The 25,558-nt window shown below is 36.6% G+C and overlaps 1 protein-coding gene across 1 annotated transcript in view; it reads right to left on the minus strand.

Annotated features, from left to right (window-relative positions):
- UNC13C (unc-13 homolog C) overlaps positions 1-25,558 on the minus strand; it is a 501,491-nt gene that overhangs the window by 106,648 nt on the left and 369,285 nt on the right. The gene's annotated exons all lie outside the window — the stretch shown is intronic.

Genomic DNA, 25,558 nt, shown 5'->3' on the forward strand with positions numbered 1-25,558 from the left:
CTATGCCAATAGGTCAAGAAGTAATGAGAAATAATTTGAATGTCTAATGTGCTTTCCTGAAAAAGGTGAGATCTCTGAGTTTTCTTTCTATTTATCTGCAAGCTCTCGTATTTTTACTACTTTGGGCCTGATAAGAATACCAGAAAGCATTAAAACTCTAAGCATGAATAAAACATGAATTAAACTGGGAGACATAATCCCCGATTAATACTGGATATGTGAATGAGTGCTCACATCCATCACCTGGATATTTCACACTTAAAACACTAAGATAGTTGAAAAGGAGAGGAATATATATCTAATTCTTAAACCAGATTATTTCTTCTTCATCTTTTAAGTTCAGCTAAAATTATTTTATACCTTGTGATCTTTTTGACATTTCGTGAGCAGATTTTCCTAATATGTGATATTTTTTCTCTCTTGTTTAAAAAGTAGAGTTTAAAACTATATTTTGATCTGGACATAAAGTACTAAGGATTAGAGACAAATAATATTACTGAACACATTTATCTATTTCCCTCAGGCCCCCAATATTAATATCCTGACCAATTGGGGCTTCAAGTGTAGATACAACCAAACCTAAAATATCCGTAACTATATTCAGGCTGAAAGTGTCCTTTGAGAAGCTCTGGTCGAGGTCTGTGAATATCTTTTAATCTAAGGAATTTGACTTACAGTGGAAATATCCTATACCAGTACTTTATATTTCAAAATAAAAATACTAATAAAAAAATTGTATTGTTATAAACAAACTAGAGGCCTGGTGCACGAGATTTACACATGGGGGGTTGGGAGATGCATGGTGAGGAGATCACCTCAGCATGGCCTACACCTTTCACAGCAGTCTGGGAGCCCTAAATAGGACATCTTTTGTGCTGCTGCAGAGGCCGGAGAGGCCCCCCTGCAATAGCTGTTGCACTTTGCCAGCTGTCAGCCTGGCTTCTAGCTGAGCGGTGCTCCCCCTGTGGGTGCACACTGACCAGCAGGGGGAAGCTCCTGCATTGAGCATCTGCCCCCTGGTTGTCAGTGTGTGTCATAGTGACTGGTTGTTTTGCCATTCAGTTGATTTGCACATTAGCCTTTTATTATATAGGATTGAGGACATTCTTGCCTCTCAAAACCTGACTATAGAGAGATTAAAACCCAAGTGATAAGCAAAAGAAGAAACAATCCCAAATAGAACATTTTCAAATTGTCTAAACAATAATTTTAAAAAATCTGTACAACTAAGAGAGAGAACACACAGAGAGAAACAAGAGTAGTAAACTAATACCCTAGAACAAACGCCCAAACAAAATTATGAACTGTGTGATATTTTGCTTCAACTCCCTTCAAATTAAATGCCACCTTTTCCCCTATCAATGTTGGCTCGCCCCCTGTCCTTATCCCTTCTGATTTCCAGTGTCCTTTCACACCTGATGAAGAAACATTTATCTGATAAACTCATAGGTCAGAAATTAACACAATACAACCCTGAAATCCAGATGAGGGAAGTCTCTTGCCCTGGAGCCCAACTTTGAGAGTGTTCTCTATTTTTCACAAATACTCAAAAATTAAATAATTTCTGGCATCCTCTGTCACTTGGGATCCCATACCTGGTGCTGGTACAGAGCAAGTCAGACTCTCAACATCTGGCCTTGAAACTACCACCACCTGCTCTTATGATTAATGCCCTCTAAGCCCAAGAGAAACACTTTGGTCTGTCTTTTGTTCTCTATCCTAAAAACAGAAAGTGACTGTGAACAAATGCAACCAGATTGCCATTGCCGACAACAGACTCAGGTACCGCTTTGGAGCATGGGAAGGAATCAGAACCATGGAAGCATTTAAGTAAGAAAAGGCAAACTAACTCATCAGGCTCTGCCTCTGGATAGCATAAATACAATCAACTGTTGCATAACAAAGCATTATTTTCAAGTATTAACACCCATTTTCTTTGCTCTAATTCATGCATTAGAAGGCACTCATCCAGCAATGGGGCATGCTACAAAGAGGTGTACATGCTGCCGGGAAACAGCTTTAAATATTAAATGATTCATATTAATCTCAAAGTCTGTATGTATATGTATAGCTTCAGATATAACATACATGAAGCCTGGTATTTATTCTTTTGCTAACTAGATGACTATTGAAGAGTTTGCTTGCTTTTGAAATTTGGATTAAAGAAATTTAACTCATTACATTTTAGCTTTATTCAAATAATTTACATATACATGTATATGAATAATTACTTGTATTTATCTTCATTTTAATAATGAATTTTGAAATTTTAATATTTTAGAGGATAATAGCTTTCTAAAAACTATTTATGAACTATACCTAAAAGAACATGGATGTAATTTAAATTTCTAATATTTCTATTTATAGTTTATTTTGAATTGCATCTTTTTATAAAATACATATTCAAATCATGTCCATTTTGAATACAATACCTTTTTTTAATCCTTTAAATGTCAAGAATGTGCATAAATTGAGATTGAATGGAAAAAAATAAATGAATCTCAGGAAAAAGGCTGAAAATAGAAAACAGTTCAATAAAAAGGTGTTCTTAGATTTTTTAAAACTGAAAACTGAAAATAAAAGAACAGAAAGGTTATATTTCAACAATATAATTAATAATTTTGCTGAAATAAAGGTAAAATATATTTTTTTCTGAAAGGATATCACATTGATATAAAAGTAAGTTTATGTGTTGAAGTAGAACATTGAACATACCTTATGTAACATTTTATTAGCTTGATTTAGAAATCATAAGCATTTAGGTCTATGGCATTTGGGCCTTCACTTGGCTACTGCCTTTGCAAATGTTAGGAGCGAGCCTGACTTAATGTGTTACCTCTTTTGAGAGTGTTTGCACATTAACTGAATCCTGAAAAGAAGGAAACCCAGTTCCATCGAATACCAAGCATGTTTACTGAGCATGTATCTTGTGCCAGGTCATGTGTGAGGTACAGGGGATATAATAATGAAGGATTCATAGAGCTTCAGGAGAAAGGGTGACATGTGACAATATGGCATGTGCCATGTGCCAAGATTTGGTATGTACAAGAGACTAGTCTATTGAGGAGATGAATTTAGCCCAACTTTGTGCTTTTAATAAATAATTCAATAGAGAAATGATTTGATGTTAGTGATTTAGTGCACAAAGTAGAATTTGGTTAAGAGGACACATGTTACATAAAATAAGGCTTATAATTTATAAGAGATACTACTTAATATGTATGTGTCTCTTTGTGAAATGATATAACTGTGCTTTCAATTAAGACCTTGGGCTTCCCCGCCCCCCTCTCCTAATGTTTTTACATGTTTTATTATTAGGTTTGAGTGAAGCTTAAATTCACGCTGTGCCTTAAAAGCAAAAGGCTCACCATCCTGGCCAGGTGGCTCAGTTGGTTGGAGCATTACTCATACACCAATAGCTTGCCCGTTTGATTCCTGTTCAGGGCACATCCCAGATTTGGGCACATACAGGGGGCAACCAATCCATGCCTCTCTCTCTCTCTCTCTTTCTCTCTTTCTCTCTCTCTCTCTCTCTCTCTCTCTCTCTCTCTCTCTCTCTCCCTCCCTCCCCTGTTCTTCTCTCTCTAAAATCCTATATAATAAAAGGCTAATATGCAAATAGACCAACAGGCGGGACAACCAATCTCTATGATGTGTACATGCCACCAGGGGGCAGATGCTCAATGCAGGAGCTGCCTCCTGGTGGTCAGTGTGCTCCCACAGGGGGAGTGCTGCTCAGTCAGAAGCCAGGCTGACAGCTGGTAAGTGCAGTGGCAGTGGCGGGAGCCACTCCCACCTCCGCAGCAATGCTAAGGGGAGTGGGCCTAGGCCAACAGTCGGACATCCCCTGAGGGCTCCTGGACTGTGAGAAGGTGCAGGCTGGGCTGAGGGACCCTCTCCCCTGAGTGCACGAATTTTGTGTTCTGGGCCTCTAGTCAACTATACTTAAACAAATGGCCCAGTGCACGATTAGTGCACATTGAAAGGAAATTAATTAGAAGAAATATTTTAATATTGCTGTTCACCCTTTCTCTATAGTAGAAGTGTCAGAGATGAAAGAAAATTAGTAAAATGTACATGAAAATAATATATAAATTGCTTAACACATTAAGTGCCCTATCAGTCACTGGTGACTGACACTCTACTTTTCATCTGGAAGACAAAACAGTCTGGGTGCTTAACGTGTTAATAAATAAAAAATAACAACATGATATAACAACAACAAAGACATGACATCAAAACAAAACATGATATAAAAACGATAAAAACATGATATAAAAACAATAAAACATGGTATAAAAACATTGATAAAAACAATGACTAATAAATGATTACCTTATTCTAATATCTCCCTGCATACTACATTAAAAATAAAAATATTTTCAGAGTGCTTGACTAATTTCCCTTGTGATGAAGTATTTAAAATTTTAACTTTAACATCATACACTCATTGAATTCCAGAGAAAACCACATATAACTGACCATGTCCAAAAATGGATTCAGGTAGGAATATTCCTACTCTTTCTAGAGTTTATACTTGTGATTTATTAATAGTCATTGCATATGCTGGCATCATGGGAAACTGTCTTCAAATTAATTTAAATGGGAGGCCAGTATCAGAAGGGGGCAAATATTGCACATGTGCAAATCAATGTTTATTTTTAAATTGCCAGTGTGTGTCATATGTACTGGCAAGTCTGTCATTCCATTGATCACTTAGCCATATATGTATGTATGTATATATATATATATATATATATATATATATATATATATATATATATATATTTCTCAGAGGAGCTCCCTGATCCAAAATGCAGTAACTCCCTCCTTCTCCATGATTTCACTTTGCATGATTTCACTTACCAGTGGTGTGAACATATTAAACAGAAAATCTCAGACATAAACAACTCATAAATTTTAAATTTAATGCAGTTTTTCTTAGTGTGATGATGTCTCACATTGCCCTATTCCTTTCACCCTGAACAGGAAACATCCCTTCTGTCTACCACATACACACAGTCTACAATCCCTGCCCACTAGTCACTTAGCAATCGTCTCTGTTATCAGATCACTAATTAGCGCTATCACATGTTTGCATTCAAGTAACCATTAGTTTCTGTACTAATACCCTGAAGTGCAAGAGTAGTGACGCTGGAAATTCAAATATTCTTAAGAGAAACCATAAAATGCTTCATCTGAGTAAAAAGATATGTATGTTTAAGAAGAAAAAAATATCATAGTATGTACAGGGTTTGGCATTATTTTTGGTTTCAGAAACTAAGGGGAGACCTCTGTGCATACTTTACTTGTACAAAGAAGAAATAAACAAAATGGTACTGTGTTAAATTGTATGGAGTTAGGCTACATGGGTTAATTGTCTATTGTATCACAAAGATATTTTCAGCAGAAACCTGTTTGGCTCAGTGGATAGAGCATCGGCCTGCTGACTGAAAGGTCCCAGGTTTGATTCCAGTCAAGGGCATGTACCTTGGTTGCAGGCACATCCCCAGCAGGGGGTGTGCAAGAGGCAGCTCATCTATGATTCTCTCTCATCGATGTTTCTAACTCTCTATCCCTCTCTCTTCCTCTCTGTAAAAAATCAATAAAATATTTTTTTAAAAAACAAAACAAAGATATTTTCAATTTATTAATTAACCCCCTATTTCCTCTTTCTAATTTACCCCCCCACACACACATACACACACACACACACACACACACACACACATATTCAGGCTGTCCTCTTGCTTTGTGGTACTATATTAGCATAAGAACCTCTAGCAGACCTCACTGTGAATTAACCCATCATCACAGAGGAAATCAGTTAATCAAACATGTTAAATTGATGTTAAGAAAATAGTATGTAGGCCCTGGGAGAAGAATAATCATAAAAGTAAAATACGTAGACATTGTGGATAGAATAATATCACTATTTATCTTCCTGTCAGCCTCATTTCATACTTGTGTGCTCCCAGCTATATTCTCAGTAGTTATTATTATTATCACTTAAATGATTCTATTAAAAAAAAAGCTATTACTGTTCCAAATCCATGTCTGTTTTTTTCATGTCTTGCTATATTTCTCCCGTAATGTATAATTATATATTATGAGATATTTTAAATAAAGTATACCCTAACTTTTGCCTATCAAATATCAATGTAAGAGGTTGTAATATCACATTCAGAAACATACTCTAAATTATCTTTAATTCTACCTAAATTATCTTCTGCTTAGTGGTAGACCACATTGATAAAATTGTATCTACTGGAATCTCATATGATGAGAATTACTCCTATATAGATTTATTTAGCATCAATCCTCCTGCATTTTTAATATTGGCAACAAAGATTTAACTAGCTAATTACATTTACTAACTACAACATTTAATTAGTTTTCCAAATAGCAGTATGATAAATTTGTACAAAATTTAATTTTTGAATTTCAATAAGAATTATGAATATTTTACTATCAGAATAAAAATGCTTTATTAAAGTTGTACCAAAAAAAAAAAGCTTAGCAATTTAGAAAAATTTGCCTCTTTTGCTTTAGATGGTATGAACCAGTATTTATTGAAAAAAAAATATTGTCTTCTGAAAGTTAGTGTTTATGGATGGAGTTTTGTATAAAATACTGAAATGTACAATTATGTATCAATTACAGCATAAGAGTGGTATACTCCTAATCCATTCTTGTATCAAAAGCAAATTGGCTCTGCATTGATGAGTTTCTTTCTATTTTGTTCTTTAGTTTACTTTGTTCAATAGATTTCATATATAAGTGAAATCATATGCTACTTGTTTTTCTCTGACTGGTTTATTTCACTTAGCATAGTACTCTCCAGGTCCATCCATGCTGTCTCTAAAGGTAAGATTTCCTTCTTTGTATAGCTGAGTGGTATTCCATTGTGTAAATGTACCACAGCTTTTTTTTCTACTGATAGGCATTTGGATTTTAAATAGAGACAGACTGACAGCTATCAGAGGGGAGGAGGTTTGGGAAGCTGGGTGAAAAAGGTGAAGGGATTAAGCAAAGAAAAAAAAAAAGCCCATTGACACAGACAATAGCATTGTGATTACCAGAGTAAAAGAGGGGTAGGGACAGATACAAGTGGGTGAAGGGAGATACATGGTAAAGGGAGACCTGACTTGGGGTTTTGAACATACAATACAATGTACCTACGATGCATTCTAGAGTTGTACTCTTGAAATCCATATAATTTTTTTAACCAATGTGACTCCATAAATTCAATAATTAAAAAAAACACACAAAAAACAGAGCACATCTGGCAGGTAGTAAGGCCTCAGTAATTGTTGATGATTGGGATGTAGGTAATAATGTTGGTCTACTTAGTCAAAGACAAGAGTATGTCTTTGTGGGGACAAGAAACTTCAAAACACAAGTCCTTTCAGAAAACAGTTATTTCATTTCACATTAATCAATAAATCTATAAAATGTATGGGTTGTCTATTATATACAAGAGTCTTTCTAGGCATTATTCATGTCTCCAATGTGTTTAGAAGGGGGGCTAAGACAACTCCATATATAATTCTAACACCATGTAGACATATTCTTGACTAATTGCTCTGACTTGAACTTCTAATACTATGTTGATCCTGGAGAGCATTATGCTAACTGAAATAAGCCAGTTGAAGAAAGATAAGTATCACATTATTTCACTCATTTGTGCAATATAATGAAACTGAAGAATAAAAATAGATACAGAGACATACTGGTAGAAGCATTAAACACACTATCAAACTTCAGAGGGAAGGCAAGGTGGGGGGCGGGCAGTAAGAGATCAACCAAAGGACTTGTATACATGCATATAAGCATAACCAGTTGACAGACAATATGGGGGTGAGGGTCTGTGCTGAGAAGGGTGGGCTGGGAGAAATCAATGGGGGGAAATGGAGACATATGTAATACTTTCAACAATAAATAACTAAAAGAAAAAATACTATGCCGAATACAAATATTGATATTGAACATCCCTATCTTGTTCCTGATCTTACATGAAAATCATTCAGCTTTTCAAAATTGAGTTTGACCTTTGCTACTGTATATGGATTTTATTATGTTATGTACATTCCTTTTATATCTATTTTCTTGAGGGTTTTTATCATGAAAGAATGTTGAATTTTATCAAATGTTTTCTATGCATCTATTGAGATAATCATTTGATTTTTATTCTTTATTCTGTTAATTTTGGTGTATCTCATTAATTAATTTTTAAAAATATATATATATTTTATTGATTTTTTACAGAGAGGAAGGGAGAGAGATAGAGAGCTATAATAGAAACGTCGATGAGAGAGAACATTGACCAGCTGCCTCTTGCACACCCCCTACCGGGGATGTGCCTGCAACCAATGTACATGCCCCTGACCGGAATCGAACCCAGGACCTTTCAGTCCACAGACCGACGCTCTACCACTGAGCCAAACCGGCTTCGGCTCATTAATTAATTTTTGTATGTTCAAACAATTTTGCATCCCTGGAATAAATCCCAGTTGATCATAGCAAAAAAGAAGCAAATTGGCTGCCAAAAATCATCACAGTGTCATTTTCTAGTTCTTAATTTGGCCATCATCTTATTGCATAAACACTGTGCTGTCCTATAGTTAGTAGCATACAATTTTGTGGGACATTCTCTAACATGTGTCTAAATGTTTGACAGCCTGGAAGGTCTGGAAGAATATATATAATGCTAAGTGTCTTTCCCGCTGTCCAACCAGTTGCTGTGATGACCACCAGGGGGCAGACGCTCAATGCAGGAGCTGGTGTGATGCACATTATCTACTTACATAAAAACAGCAGTGTGAACCTGGCTAACAAAGCAACACTTGACTTCCCCAGGTGGGACACAGGCCCCACCACCACCCCGAATTGACAGCCCACCAAGTCATAGCAAATGGTGCAGTGACCCCATGGTCAGGCTGAAAATGGTCGCTGTGATGCTGGGTAATAACATCATGTAGCAATGCCCATCTTCCTCTCCCTAGCCACTAGCTTCATTGCAGTTTCTTCAGGCCAGGAACATGACTTGTTCCATAGCCAGGTAGAAACATTTACACTGTAACCAAATGTCTGCGAAGCATTTTCCCCTGCCTCATCTCATTTGATCCTCATAAAAGTCCTGGAGTAGGTAGATAGGAGACTTGGTGGAATCCTAGTTTCTTTTCATTGGCTGGAAAACAGAGATTTAGAAAGCTTAGAAAATTTGACCCAACTGAAAAGAAGCAAAATATGATGGACCTTGAAAATGACTTCAGGTTTTCTCACTGCACAGAATATAGTCAAACACTGCTGCAGTTAAACATAATATTTTACCCTTTGTTCTCCCTGTGTGATCTACAATAATAATCTGCTTTGTGTTGATATTTCCTGCTGTGTTGCTGAAAATTACTTGAAAGAGAAGTTGAGATGTTTCACTGGGCTGGAGAAAGTTTAGCTAAATCAGAAAGCAGGTCTAATTAAGCAAGTTTATCTATAATAATTAAAGGGTTATGTGCTAATTAGACCAGAAGACCTTCTAAGAGACCTTCCGGACAAAGCCATGACAGAGGTGGTTAGGGGTGATCAGGAAAACACGGGGGAGGGGATAGTTGGGTGTGATCAGGCTTGGACTTGATCTACAAGTTTGCTGGTTTATAGCTTCATATGGGGAAAAGTCACTGCTGTGTCTTAAAAGATATGTCTAATTTTCTGTATTAAAATAAAAGGCCCTGTCTATGTCAATAAAATGTTTATTAAGAATTGCCAATAAAATATAAACATAATTTTTCTTCCATATACACATAGCTCATATAAGATACTCTTAACCAGTTTCATGTATTTCTCAGAAGTACGTAGCTTTTATGGTAAAATCATTGTAACTTTTTCTTAAAAGACTAAAATCTTTATGGATTTCACATCTTACAAGTTTCCTGTATATTTTCTCATTACTTATTTAAATGTAACCTGTAGTTCAGATCCCTTTTGTAAGATAAAAATTGATTTCTATCAATTATTTACAGCATACAAAAATAAAAGGAAAGGATTTTTCTTTGTGGTGGATATTAATGAAGCTATTTTTTCCTTCAGCTTCCTGAGTTGGCATTATCTCTTTATTACTTTACAGAGGAAATGGGAACAACTGATAAGTCATGAACAGAGGTAGAAAATGCTTTACTTAATTTATATTTTAGCTGGAAATGATTAAAACATCCTAAATATGTATTACTTTTAATTTTATTATTGGAAATAATATTTTTTTTACTTTACTGATAATTTTTTGGAATTATCCTAAAACATATGAAAAATGCATACATTCATTCATATTTAAAAAAATAAAAATGTATTGAGATGGATTTTATCTATCAGATTAAAAATTAGAAACTATACCTTTTGCTTTTTAGGGAACAATGGCAACATATAGATATGTCAAAATTTTAAATGCCAAACCTTTTGGCAATTTTACTTCTAAGAATTCCACTTCTAAATATATTTGCACATGTAAACAAAAAGTACATGTCCAAAGCTATTTATCTTACTAAAATACTAAAAATAATCTATGTATTTATTGATATGGAAATAAATGTTTTTATATATCCATTCTATTGAAAATAGAATTTATTCCAAAGAATGAAATAGATTCCAAATGTGTTTATATAGTATGAGCTCCAATTTACATTGTAGTATAGATAATATATTACTATTTGTATGAAAAAGACAAATGTATGTACATACATACATGCATATGCTTGGAACATTTTTGAAAATATACAATAAACATAAACTAGTGATATTTGGGGGCAATGACTGAATAGGTATCCAAGAAAAACTTTATACATAAACTAGAGGTCCAGTACATGAAAATTCATGCACTGGAGGGGGCTTCCTCAACCCAGCCTGCCCCGTCTGACAGTCTGGGAGCCCTCAGGGGGAGGAGGTAACCTGGCAATCAGGGGAAGGCGATGCCCCCATCGCACCTTTGCTGCTGCCATTGCTGGCAGTGCAAGCCTCAGCCGGCCCTGGTTACCTGGGGCGGCTGGGCAGCTGCCATACAAGGCTTGCATGCACCTCAGGACAGCACAGGGCAGCTGGACAGCTGCCCTTAGGGACTCGCCTGTGCCTTGGGCAGGCCCTGGGTGGCTGGTGGCTGAGGGGACTGGGTACCACCAGTGTGGATGTGGGCGCTGCCATCTTTGTGAAGGTGTGACAGTCAATTAGCATATCCCCTCTTTTATTTATTTATTTATTTATTTATTTATTTATTTATTTATTTATTTTAAATAAATGATCTTTTTTTTTTTTTTAATTGATTGTTTTACAGAGAGGAAGGGAGAGAGATAGAGAGCTAGAAACATCGATGAGAGAGAGACCTTGACCAGCTGCCTCTTGCACATTCCCTACTGGGGATGTGCCCGCAACCAATGTACATGCCCTTGACTGGAATCGAATCCGGGACCCTTCAGTCTCCAGGCTGACACTCTATCCACTGAGTCAAACCGGTTTCGGCTAGCATATCCCCTCTTTATTAGATAGGATTTCTGCCCCAATTGTACATCTATTACATTTTCAAAAATGAATACCTTGTTTCAAAATACCAGAAATAGTAAAGAACAAAATAGAAAATTTAAGAAAACAAACCAGTAATTTGAAGAATAGCTTAACATTTTTCAGGATGTAGGGATAATTCTTTGAAAATTAGACAATAAATGTCTGATATGGAAATCAGAGAGACTTCTACTACTGGATAGCAGATTCAACATAAGAGAAAAGTTAAACAAATGGAGAAGAACAATGAAAGGCACAATTAAATTATTATATTTTGAGGTAGAGGTAGGGGGAGAGCAAAACAAGTATGAAGTTAAGGAATTCTCCACTAGTAAAAATAATCAGATCTAAATACTGATGAATAGACACATTTGGCAACTGTTTGAAGGAATAAAATAAGTAATTCTTACAGGGTTAAAACAAGAAAAATATCACACATAAAATTACAATAGGGTGGCTTATGACTCTCATATTCACTAGAAGCTGAGGGATAATGAAATAGCATATACAGAGTCATGAGAGGAAAATTTTCTGAGCACTGGAGAATTGTATATTCAGTCGTATTTTTGACAGGAAGACAAAGTACAATACATGCAGCTGAACTAGCTGGCTCCAATAATAAATATGCAAAGGTATCGAGCTATTGGCTCATTATTTTGTAACAGCATGGTGATAAAGGTTAAAAGCCATTCATTTCTGTCATAAATCACTATTTTTCATTATAGGAATAAATCTGTTTTGGGACATAAGGAATTCCTATGTTAAAGCCTCTCTCTCCCCAGATTCAGAAATCTAATTAAATAGGAATTACACTTATTATAAACGAATGAAACAGCCACTTACCTTTACCAAGACAAAGGGTGAAAAAGGTGAAGGGATTAAACAAAGAAAAGAAAACAAAACAAAACAAAATACAGACACAGACAACAGTATGGTGATTGCCAGAGAATGACCAGAACAACTGGTTGGTATGACTCACACTGACCACAAGGGGGCAGACGCTCAATGCAGGAGCTGTTCCTTGGTGGTCAGTGCACTCCCATAGCCAACCTCCCATGGCCAGCCAACCTCCCCCAGTTTCTCCCCGCAGCTGGCCAGCCACGATTGGCCCCAATGGGGGACCAGTGGCCAACCTCCCACAGTCCTCCCCCCTCTACTGGCCTGGCCCTGATGGGCTCCAATTGTTGGTCAGGCTGAAGGACCCGACTTGTGCATGAATTTGTGCACCCATGCCTCCCATATAATATACAGATGATGTATTATAGAGTTGTATATCAGAAACCTATATACTTTTATTAACCACTGTCATCCCAATACATTTAATTAAAAATAATATAATAAAACTAGAGGTCTGGTGCACAAATTCGTGCATGGGTGGGTGGGGTCTGGCCAGCTCCCCGAGAGCAGGGCCTATCAGGCCAGGCTGTCTGGTGGGGAGGGGCTGTAGGCAGTTAGCCAACCAGCCCCGCCCCCTGGTGGAACTCCTGGCCCAACTCCTGGTGGAGAGGACAACTTGCATATTAGCCTTTTATTATATAGGATAACATTTTAAAAGGATGAAAACAAACAAACAAAAATACTAAATGGAAAAATCCTAAAGGTTATGTGGTTATCCCTGGATAATTCTTTTCCTCTATTATATCTCTGAAATGGAAATTATATCTCTAAAATTGGAAAGTAAAACAAAGCTTTTGGAAGAAAACATGGGAGATTATTCCTTTATGTACTTATATGTATTTTAATAAGAGTTATTTTTAATTTTTATTTTGAAATATTCATTAAAAATATTGATTGAAAAATCAAATAATAAAGTACAAGGAAGAAATAAAGATTATAAAAAATTCCGTGATTCACAGATATGATGTTAAACTATGATTGAATATCCTTCAAATAATACTCACTGAATTTATTTATTTATAAATATGTGTGAAAACAATATGTGTAAATATTTTATGTTCTATAGTCCACTCTGTTTAATCAACATTTTTTATGTCAATAAATGAGAATTACCTCATCATTTTAGATTTAGATCATCATTGTTTCTAAGAAACAATATTTTTGGGCATGAATTTTTACACATTTTATTTTTCCTTTGAGTCTGGCTTTAGAATCTAAGCTTTCTTTTTATATCATACAACTTCCTTAAACATGGTTTGGCACACAGAAAAATGAATTTTAGAGGAATTATATCTCTAAAATTGAAAAGTAAAGTAATAAATGTTTTGGAAGAAAACATGGGAGATTATTTTTATTGGGTATACAATGATTATTTAAACAGGACCAAAATAGCACTAATAATAAAGGAAGTTATCAATAAATTATACTGCTATAATTAAGAACTTCTATTTATAGAAAAACATGAAGAGTAAAAAGCAAACCATCGACTGGAAAAATATTTGCAATACAAATATTCAACAAAATGCTACAACGCTTATCTATGATACAGAAAGAATTTTAAAATATTAAGAAGACATCAAACAACTGAATAAAAAGTGGGCAAAAGATAGAAAATATAGTTTACAAAATAAATAGAAATAGCCAACAGGTGTATTTTAGTTAATTCATTACATACCTACCTATTAAAATGGCTATAATGAAAAAGAGACAATAACAAGTTGGTGAAGATGTGGAGTAATTGGAACTTTTTATACTGTTGGTGGGAAAAGGAATTGGTGTAACTGCTTTGGAAAAGCATTTTGCAATATGTACTATACTGAACATATGCATCCCTAGTAAGTCCACTCATTGAGAATATCCTTGACAGATATATCTATGTATATTGACTGCAAGATGTATATAAGAACATTTACAGCAGCACTATTTATAATAGCCTAAAGGCAGAAACTACCCAAATAAACCTCAAAAGTAAAATGAATAAATATGTCATATTTGTGCCTTGGCACACAAAAACAATAATGAGAATGAGCAAACTATAATTTGATGTAACAATATGCATCAAATATTTTTGTGTAAAATAACAAAAATAATGTTGAGGGTGCAAAATAGAATACATCTTATAATTTGATTTGTGTGAAGTTTCAGAAAAGGCAAAACTATTGCGTGGTGTTAAAAAGCAGTGAGTAACTTTATTAGAGGGATTTAGGTAACGACTGGAAAAAGAGCATATAGTAGGGGCTTCTATAATTCTGTTAAAGATAAATTCAGCATGTAAAAATTTAGCCAGCTGGACACCTATAATGAAAGCCCAGCAACCATAATGGCAGAATGACCAGAACAATCACTCGACCAGTTACTATGAGGTGCACTGACCACTTCTGGGTCCCTTTCCCTGGCTGGCAGGCTCCCATTGGCCAATGGCGAACAGGGACCCAGGGAGGGGAGCGGAAGTGGCCCCCGCCCCACAGTCATCCCACACACAAAGGGTAAACCTGTGGTGGGGTGGGGCTGGCAAGTGAGCAGAATGGCCGACCTCTTGGTCCCTCCTCCAGAGCCCTCCCCCAAATGCCCAATGGCAAACTGGAAACCTGGTGGGTGGCAACGGGGGGTGGGGCCAGCTACCAGCATCTGGGGAAGATGGCCCTGTTCACAGGCTAGGCCTAGGCACCAGGGACCTTACCTGTGCACGAATTATGTGTGCCAGGCTCTAGTTGTTCAATAAAGTGTTGGCTTAGTAAAAATTAACCTCGTCCCTTAAACAATGGTCAGTGACAGACAGTCCTTCATGTACTTGAAGGTTTATGACAATAAAATTACATGATGTTAACTACACTATGTCTAGACAAATACTTATCAAAACAGACTGTGTAAAAGACCTAACAAGCTCCTTGGCATATTTCCAGTATTTAGAATTTACCATCAATAGACTTCCACCTAAAAGGTGAAAATACTAGTAAAATATTTTGCATCTTTTACTTACATTTTAAACACTACTTTTATATAATCAATCTCAAATTAATTTATCTAACTTTTTCTTTGTGCTAGCTAATAAATTTTTCTCTTTAGCTAAAAGTTCAGTCAAATAAACACTACCTTTAAATAATCAATCTTCCACTCATATTCATTTATCTGACTTTTTCTTTGTGTTAGCTAATATATCTTACTCTTAAGTGAAAGTTCAGATAAACAGAATCAATATATCCAGAGAACTAATTCAGGGCAGACTGTTATTCTTTTCTTTTTACCTTTCTATTTTTTCACACTATGTTGTAATATAATTCAATTGAGCAGTATTATTATTATGTGCAAGCCACCATTATATATACTATGGTCCCCTCGGCATGGTCCCCACATTTAAATTAAAGTATATAGAAAGACTAATCTGTTTATGGGTTAAATGTCACATTGGAGGAAAGACTGCAAAAAACAAGGAAGCCAGAGGACATGGACTTCAGTCTAGGCTGTATCACTTACTGGCCTTGTCACCATTGACAAGCCATTTTGTCCCTAGAAGGTTGTTTCCTCTTATATAAAATGAAACTGGAACTCCACCATCCTATCAGGGTTTTTTTTTTTTTTTTTTTGTGTGTGTGTGTGTGTGTGTGTGTGTGTGTGTGTGTGTGTTTGGGGAGGGGGTGTAATCCAGTGATGTAACATTATATAAATGTCAACATGGAAATATAATTTATAAATGACAGTAATAGTGATTGTGGATGTAACAGGAACCACCAGATGAGGAGATGATTATAACACTAGAGGCCCGATGTATGAAATTTGTGCATGAGTAGGATCCCTAGTCCAGGCCAGCAATCAAGTCTGATCTGTGGGTGACTGGCGGGGTGATTGGGAGGCCCCCACTGGCACCCACGTTGGCTGGCCTGAAGCCTGCGGGCTGGGGTCAGCTCCTGCATTGAGCCTCTGCCCCCTGGTGGTCAGTTCGCATCATAACAACAAGTTGTTCCACCAGAGGTTCTGCCTTTTGGTTGATTTGCATATTAGGGTTTTATTATATAGGATAGTTAAAAGAGTCAAAGGCAACGACTAGATAATACTATCTCTAATATTCAGAAATAATGAATTTTGTAATATTTTGCTGTGATGTAAAGAAAATATATAAACGTTGTAAGAATAGTACAACAAATACTCAGACAGACTTTACTTAGACTCAACAATGACTGAGATTTGCCAAATGTGTTATAAATAAAATTTCATATAAATAAAATGTCATATATATATATACTTACATATAATCATAGATAGACATGCAAACATATATAATTCTTTTTATGAAATGTGTTAAGGAAATATCTATCAACCTCTACTTTTCTTAAATATTTCTTCAGCTATGTGTATTGAATTTTGTCATTTTTTATATATCTATGGAGATTATCACATGCCTTTTCTTCTTATATCTTCTAATATGTTCTATGATATTACTGAATTTCCTAATATTAAACTAACCTAGCTATTTATCTTAGTCTTTTTGGCCAGCTATAACAAAATACCAGAGCTTGTAAACGACAACATTTATTTCTCTGTCTGGGAGCTAAAAGGTCCAAGATCCAGGAGCCAACATGGTCGTGTTTTGGTGAGGGCCCTTTCTTTCTTGTTTGCAGACTGATGACTTCTTATATCCTTGTAGTGTGGAAGGGGCAAGGGAGTTTTCTAGGTTTTTTTTTTGTTGTTGTTGTTGTTTTTATAAGGGCAATAATCCCATTCATGTGGCTCTTCCCTTCTGACCTAATCACCTTCCAAAAGCCTCATTTCCCAACAACATCACATTGGACATTAGGTTTCAACATGTGAAATTTGAGGGGGAAAAATATTCAAACCATAGTACTTTACAACCTTGAAGCAAATTCCATGTGAGCAGGATGGATTGGTTTTATAATATGGTTTTGGAGTCTATCTGCTAATATTTCATTTAATGCCTTTGCATCCATATGTTAACTAAAAGTTTAAACAGATAAATTTCTACAAAAGAAATAGAGAAAGTTGACATACTGTATTTTCTAGGAAATTATCAATTTCATTTAGATTTTAAAATTTATTTGCATATAGTTTTGCATAGTAGTCTCATAAATTTTTAAAAATTCTTTGTTTCAGTGATTATTTTTCACTTGACTTTTCTTATTTAATATATGTTTTATTTCTCCTTCTTTTGTTGATTAAATTAGTTGATGGATTTTAATCTATATTATCTTCTTTCTTTGAATGCTTTTAGTTTGCTTTGTATTATAGTTTTTTTCTAGATATTTAATTTGATGATACAATTTATTTATTTTCATTTATATATTTTTATTGATATAAATACTTGAAGCTAACCTATAAATAATGTAGACATTTTTATTATTTTTTACAAAATATTTTATTTTGAGTTTTTATTTATTCTTTCATCCAATAATACAGGTTTTTGTTTATGAATTTTAATTTTCATATGGACCTTTTTCATTAATGTCTATTTTAATGCATTTTAATCAGAGTATTTTTTCACATTTTAACCTCATGGAGTTTACTAATGCTTTCTTTGTGATGTAATGAGTGATACATGTATAAGTTCTATATTTTTCTTTGTCAGAACATATAACATTTATGAACTGTTTTTCCTCTTGTTGCTATTTTTATTATCTTTCTTTTAGTCTTAGCTTTACAGTTACATTAATTAAATGAACACCATAAACTCTTTGGCTGGAGTTTCCTCACACATCTCTTAATGGATAAAGCTCTTTTACTAGTAGATTCCTCACAAAGGGCTCATGGGTATAAAATCCTCGATTCATACTTTCTTGAGTGTCTTTAAAATACTGCTTTACTGAGAGTGCCTTGATGTATTTCTTGAGACATCTCGGGCAACATCATTTTTTTTTTTTTGTCCTTTGTTCTTTGTGACTAGAGACTCTAAAGATATGTTCTTTATCTTTAAAATCTAATAACTTTACTAGGATAGTAAAGTGTTTCAGAGTTAACAATTTCAGGTTGATTTTTTTACTATAAAGTGATCCTTGTCAATGTGTTCCCTGAAGACTTTTTCTTTGTTTTGTTTTTTATTAAGTTTTTCTTTATTCCCGTTTCAAATATAAGTTTTACTTTGTTTTGTTTTCCTTCTTCAGTGACTCCAATAATACATTTTAGGTTTTCTTTCTCTTCCATTTCAACAACTGCCTTTGACCCTCTGTACATCTTCAGAAACCTCAATTACATATACAGGGTGGGTCAAAGCTTGGCTTACAGCTGTTCATATGAAAAATAATACAATAATTCTATGTAATAAAAGCCTAATATGCTAAGTGTCTAGTTGCCTGGTCATCAGTTCAACCAATCAAAGTGTAATACTAATGATATGCTAAGGCTGCTCAACTGGTCGCTATGAGGAGCACTGACCATCAGGGGGCAAACACTATGACCAGTAGGTTAGCTTGCTGCTAAGGTCTGTCTGATCAAGAAAAGCAAGATGGGCCAGACATACCCTGGAGCCTTCCCCTGGTCCCTTCCTGGCTGGCCAGCCTCCTGTGTCCCTCCCAGACTCCAAACGTGCCACCGGTGGGGTCCCTCAGCCTGGCCCCCTCTTGTAATCCGGGACCCCTTGGGGGATGTTGGAGAGCTGGTTTTGACCCAATCCCACAGGCCAGTTTGAGGGACCCCACTGGTGCATGAATCGGTGCCCCGGGCCTCTAGTTAATCTATACTAATAAAAGGGTAATATGCTAATTAGACTGGATATATCAGACATCTTCCTGATGTCATTTCAATGTCCTTCCTGACAAAGCCAGGGCCATAGCCGGCCTGCAAACTGCCTGTGGTCCCTCACCAAGGCCGCCCCACACTCACCCTACAGTAGGGTCCCCTACCCCAATTGGGGGTATGGCTGGCCTGCAAACTTTCCAGAGCCCCTTGCCCAGGCCGGCCCTTCCCCCACCAGGGACCCCCACCCTGATCCGAGGCCCCCATCAGGGCAGACCAGCCAGCCCCCACCCATGCAACAGTCCTCTATCCTATAGAATAAAAGGGTAATATGCAAATTGACCCTAACAGCAAAATAACCAGAACGAGCACCGGACCAGTTAGTATGAGGTGCTCTGAACACATCTTGGTCCCTTTCCCTGGCCAGCAAGCTCTGATCACCTGATGGCCACCTGCGGTGGAGGTGGGGCCAGTGAGTGGACAGGAACAGCTGATCTCCTGGTCCCTTTCCCCCACCATCAGGCACCAATCACCGGATGGCAAACGGGGAACCAGGGGTTGGGTGGCAGTGGGGAGCCGGGCCGGCTGTAGGCACTGGGGAAGATGGCCCTGATTACAGGCCAGGCCTAGGGACCATACCTGCGCACAATTCTGTGTGTTGGGCCTCTAGTAAATGATAATATAAGAATAAATGGTATTTCATGTACTCACAATTGTAAACCTACTTTGCCCCACTGTATTAGAAGTTTTGTCACTTGCTAGTAGTATTTCATACTGACCTCTTACTCAGCTATGGAGTCATGCTAATGAAGTCCTCCTGTTTCCTTATTAACTCTTACCCTAAACAAGCTATTATGCTGAGATCTCTATTTTTATTATGTCAATCCTAGTGTTTTCACCACTGTCAAAAACTTTGAATAAATGAGTTGAAATTCATCATTCAAAGGCCAAAATAGTTGGCTAAACAAACTATAAATACCGCATTATATAATTAATTATCTTCTGATGCATTCTTGGTGACTGAATACAGACAGGTTAATTTTAAGATGAGTGGTGTCAGGAAATAGTTCCTTTGAAAGCTGGCAATTTACCCTATTCTCTTCACTGAGTCATCAGTTGTCTCCTTTTGGTTCATTTATGGCTTCTTCCAAGCTGAAGTACCAACAGACATTTTCCAAAAGCAGGTTAACAATAGCATCAAGACCCATTGAAAATGCATGATACTGAGTGCTGGTAGCAGATATGTACTATCAATTTAATATTCAAAAATTATATTGTTTTATATAGAAAATAAGATTCCATTATCATTGGAGGTGGGCAAAGCATGCTATTATAGAAGTTCTGAGATTTAGAGAAAATCAATGTATGAATTCCTCTGAAATAATTCTTCCCTTAAAAGCATTCCATTTATGAATCTAAATACCCTCTTGTCAGTCAAGGTAAAAGTCGGTAGTTCCATTTCTCTTAGCCATTCATTAATTTACTTTCATTTTCTACTGAAAAAAAAAAATCTGAAGCAGTACTATCTATAATATGTACATGGTTGCTATTGAGAACCTAAGCTATTCAAATGAAATTTTAATTAAAAGGCTTTCAGAGTTAAAATACATTCTTATTCTTAAGCTAACTACAGCCACTATGGGATTAAAAAAAAAAACACCAACTAATATTTAACTCACACAATAAGTTTGTATCATTTAGAAAGAAAGATTTAATCCAAATAAACAAATACATCAATCTGATGCCTTATCTACAATTAGTTAATAAACTAGAGGCCCGGTGCATGAAATTTGTGTACTGGGGTGGGAGTCCCTTAGCCCGGCCTCCACCCTCTCGCAGTCCAGGACCCTTCACCAGCAGTCAGACATCCCTTTCTCAATCTGGGACCCCTCGCTCCTTACTGCCCACCTGCTCACTTCTTACCACTTGGCTCGTTGCTCTTTAACACTGCCATGGAGACAGGAGAGACTCCCACTGCTGTGCTCCCCAGCCTGGTTTCTGGCTGAGCACACTGACCACCAGGGAGCAGCTCCTGCATTGAGCTATGCCCACTAATGGTCAGTGCACATCATTGCGACCCATCGTTCAGGTCAATCTGCCATAAAGGTAACATAGGCTTTTTATTTTAAATATAGGTAACTACATTAATTGTAATGTTTATCTTCAAAAGTGGAAACATTTATTAATAATTTAGTAAAATATCAATATAAAACTAACAGGAAAATACTTGTAAGAGAGTTGATAGTTCAGAGGTAGTTTTTCTATTCTAGGAGGATTTTTTTTCAAATGAAAGGTGAACACACCCACAGAAAAAAATGGGCAAAGAGCCAAAACTGGTTTGGCTCAGCGGATAGAGCATCAGCCTGCAGACTGAAAGGTCCCAGGTTTGATTCAGGTCAAGGGCATGTACCTTGGTTGCGGGCACATCCCCAGTAGGGGGTGTGCAAGAGGCAACTGATCGATCATTCTCTCTCATCGATGTTTCTAACTCTCTATCCCTCTCTCTTCCTCTCTGTAAAAAATCAATAAAATATATATATTTTTTAAATGGGCAAAGGTACTGAATGGAAAAGGAAATACTATATGGGAAAGGATGATCCACTGTATTAATTCTTAGAAAAGGAAAATTCAATTCTAAAATATTGTTTTTCACACAGGAGACTGATAAAAATTAAACATATTGATAACAGCTGCTATTGGCAAGATATGAAGAAGCAGGAACTTTTAAATACCCTCAATGGGAATCTTAAGTGAAACAAACTTACTGGAAATTACTATTGATATTGGATTCCATAGCACACTACTCATTTTTCCAAGTCATCACTCCTGTCATCATGTTGTGTGTGTGTGTGATCTTAACTATGTAGAGAACCAATTTAGTGTCCTAGGTCTCAGCCTCTGACCTGCACTTCTCATTTTGACTTGTCCTCCATCCCATCACAGTAACAACCCTAGATCATGTCTTTACCAACAAGGGCATTTCTTCCAACAATCTCAGTTTCAAGAATTCTACTCTATGAAAAGCATTCAACTCTTTTGAGTATTACCTTACCTCACATCCCCCAATATCCACTGAGACCAAAAATTTCTCTCTGAATGAAGTCCTTCATGGCTTTATTTACCCTTATCTAAGAGTCTGTGCTCCATGATTATAACCTACCTTTTACACAGAACCTCAGCTAAGTAGCCTTGCTTTGTCTTTGTCATGCTCACCTGGGAAAGGCCAGATCTAGATAGATCCAATTCCTTATCTATTCAGTGCCTGTATCCCAATGCCTCAGCCTGACTGGAAAAAATACAAGCATGATGACTGTTATCTAAAGTGATGGTCAGAGAGCTCAAAAAGGCTTCATTCAGTACTGACAGCAATCTCTACATTTAGCTAAGCACCTTGTCTCCTATGCTGAGTTATTATTTCATACTCATGCTCTTTTTCTATAAATATTCAAGAACCCCTCTCCTCTTGTTGATCACTCAGATTCCACATCTCTAACTACCACATTTGACAACCTGCCTTCTTATTATATATAACCATATGTTTTGCCTTCTCTCCCTCTACTATGGCTGAAATATTCATACTACTTTCTAAAGCCACTTGTGTAATGAATGATACTGAATTTCTCCCACTCAAAGTCTTAGCTGTTGCAATGGTATACTGTCTCTTCTGACTCATCAATTTTCTTCTGCCCAACTGAATTACTCCCATCACTATAAAAACATATTAATATGAGATTTTTCTATTACTAAATGAATTTTTAATCCTAAATTCTTACCCTAGATGACGCAATCATGTTAAAAATTAAAAGCTATATTTTATAAAGAAAGCCATAGAGTTTAGAACAGTGTTTATTACTCATTCATTTACTGTAGGAGTTGTTTTTTGTTTGTTTCTATTTTTTAAAGTTATCTTCTTATAGACAAGACTTCATATTATTATCCTACTCAATAATATTTATTGAATTGAAGAGCAATTTTAAAGGACAGGGGCATGGATAAAAAATATAAGAAGAAATAAAATTAGTTAACAAACAAAATAAATTCTACTTTTTATCTATGAAAGTCAAAATGTAAACAAACAATGAATTACTATTTTGTAACTATAATAACAGCCAACTTAAAATGATTTCAGTATTCTATTCTGTCAAAGGTATGCTGAAACAAGAACACCAATCCATCTCTGGTGACATGCACAGTTGAAAATTTTGGTGCATTAGAAACAATACATTTGAAGAAATATACAGTGTTAATCATCTTTGACTCAGTAACTCTTTTTTTAAAAAATATATCCAAGTATTTATTTATTTAAAATATATTTTATTGATTTTTTTACAGAGAGGAGGAGAGAGGGTTAGAGAGCTAGAAATGTCAATGAGAGAGAAACATCGACCAGCTGCTTCTTGCACACCCCCACCGGGGATGTGCCCACAACCAATGTACATGCCCTTGACCAGAATCAAACCTGGGACCTTTCAGTCCGCAGACCGACGCTCTACCACTGAGCCAAACCGGTTTCGGCATTGACTCAGTAACTCTTGATAATTTTCCCCAAAGGCCACAAACAAAATAAAGAAAAAGCATACTATAAGAACATTTTCATTGTAGCATTATTTATGTGTTAAAGAATGCTAATAGCCTGATTATCCAAAAACAGAGGACGGGTTAAAAATCTGAGGTTTATGGTTTTGGTGGAACATTATACAACCATTAAAATGACTCAATCTCTGTAGCCATATGCCAAAATCTGAAAAAAGAGGGGTGAAAAATGCAAAAGTGCATTTATGCTATTATTATAATTACTAGAGGCCTGGTGCACAAAATTTGTGCATGAGGGGGGTGTCCCCTTAGCCCAGCTTGCACCCTCTCCAATCCAGGAACCCTTGGGGAATGTCTGACTGCCAGTTTAGGCCTGATCTCCTGCAGTTGGACATACCCTCTTACAATCCAGGACTGCTGGCTCCTAATCGCTTACCTGCCTGCCTGCCTGGTCGCTCCTAACTTCCCCCGCTCTCCTCCCCCCCCTGCACACCCCCCCCCCCCCGCTCACCTCCCCCAACCCCTGCTGGCCTGGTTAACTCTACTGACCCCTGCTACCGACCAGGTCACCCCCAACTGTCCCCCCTCCTCAGCTGGCCTGACCACCTCACAGAGCCTGCTGTTCAGTCATTTGGTTGTCTCTCATTAACCTCCCTGCCAGCCTGGTCTTGGGCAGGCATCTTGTGAGGGCATGAGGGTTACCTCTTCATTATGTAGGATATCAAATTTGTATGCATATGTAGCAGTAGAAAATGGAGTGGTATGATCATGGCTAATTTTTTGTTGTTAATCTTCATCCAAGGATATTTATTTTCCCATTGATTTTTTTTTTTTTTTAGAGAGAGTGTAAGGATGGGGAGAGACAGAGAAAGAGAGAGGAACATCTATGTGAGAGAGAGACATCAACCAGTAGTCTCCTGCATGTGCCCCAACCAGGGCTGGGGATTGAACCTAGGTATATGCCCTTGACCAGAATAGAACCCGGGACCGCTCAGTCCACAGGCCAACACTCTATCCACTGAGCCAAATCATCTAGGCCCTGCAGTGTTTCCCAAACTTTTGACATATGTGTACCCCTTCTATAATTTTCATAACGCTGAGTACCCCTCGTACTCATGAGAACGTAGAATTAGGCGCAGCTAAGCATAGTGCAGTGCATATCCCCCCAAACTCCGGTGCAATGTATACCCCCACCAAATTCTTCCCGTACCTCTGGGGGTACACATACCACACTTTGGGAAACACTGATCTAGGGTGATCATGGCTAATTTAATTTGTTATTTCTGTTATAATAATTAAAAATAGGTTAAATAAATTAAAAATTATCAACAAAGGAACTAGTTTTCATGTACCCTGAAACAGAGAAATTCTGTTTCTATTTTATTTTTTAAATTTTTCCTTTACTGTTCAAAGTAATACAGATGTACCTTTCCTCCCCCCCCCCCCCCCCCCCCGCCCATTGACCCCTTCCAGCCTGCCTCCCACCCCTTGTCCCAGGCCTTCACCACACTAATGTCTGTATCTATGGGTTATGCATATATGCATTTAAATTCTTTGGTTAATCTCTTCTTAACCACCCACCCTTTACTTACCTCTGAAATTGATCAGTCTATTATATATTTCTGTCTCTGGATATTTTTATTCACCAGTTTATTTTGTTCTTTAGATTCCACATATGAGTGCAATCATGTGATACTTGTCTTTCTCTGACTGAAATTTTATGTATTTCAATTCAAACTTTAGATTACACAGGGTAATGAAGAATGGCAAAGGCATTTGTTTGTGACTGCTGTTTTAGGAGTGGAAATATACCTACTCATAAATGGCATTTTCATGAAGAGTTAGGTACCTATTAAATGCAAAAATATAGACTTAATATTGTTATTAATGGAATCCTACCAAAGTG

This window comes from Pipistrellus hanaki (assembly GCF_964339955.1).
Source record: "Pipistrellus hanaki genome assembly, chromosome: 1".
Taxonomy (NCBI): domain Eukaryota; kingdom Metazoa; phylum Chordata; class Mammalia; order Chiroptera; family Vespertilionidae; genus Pipistrellus; species Pipistrellus hanaki.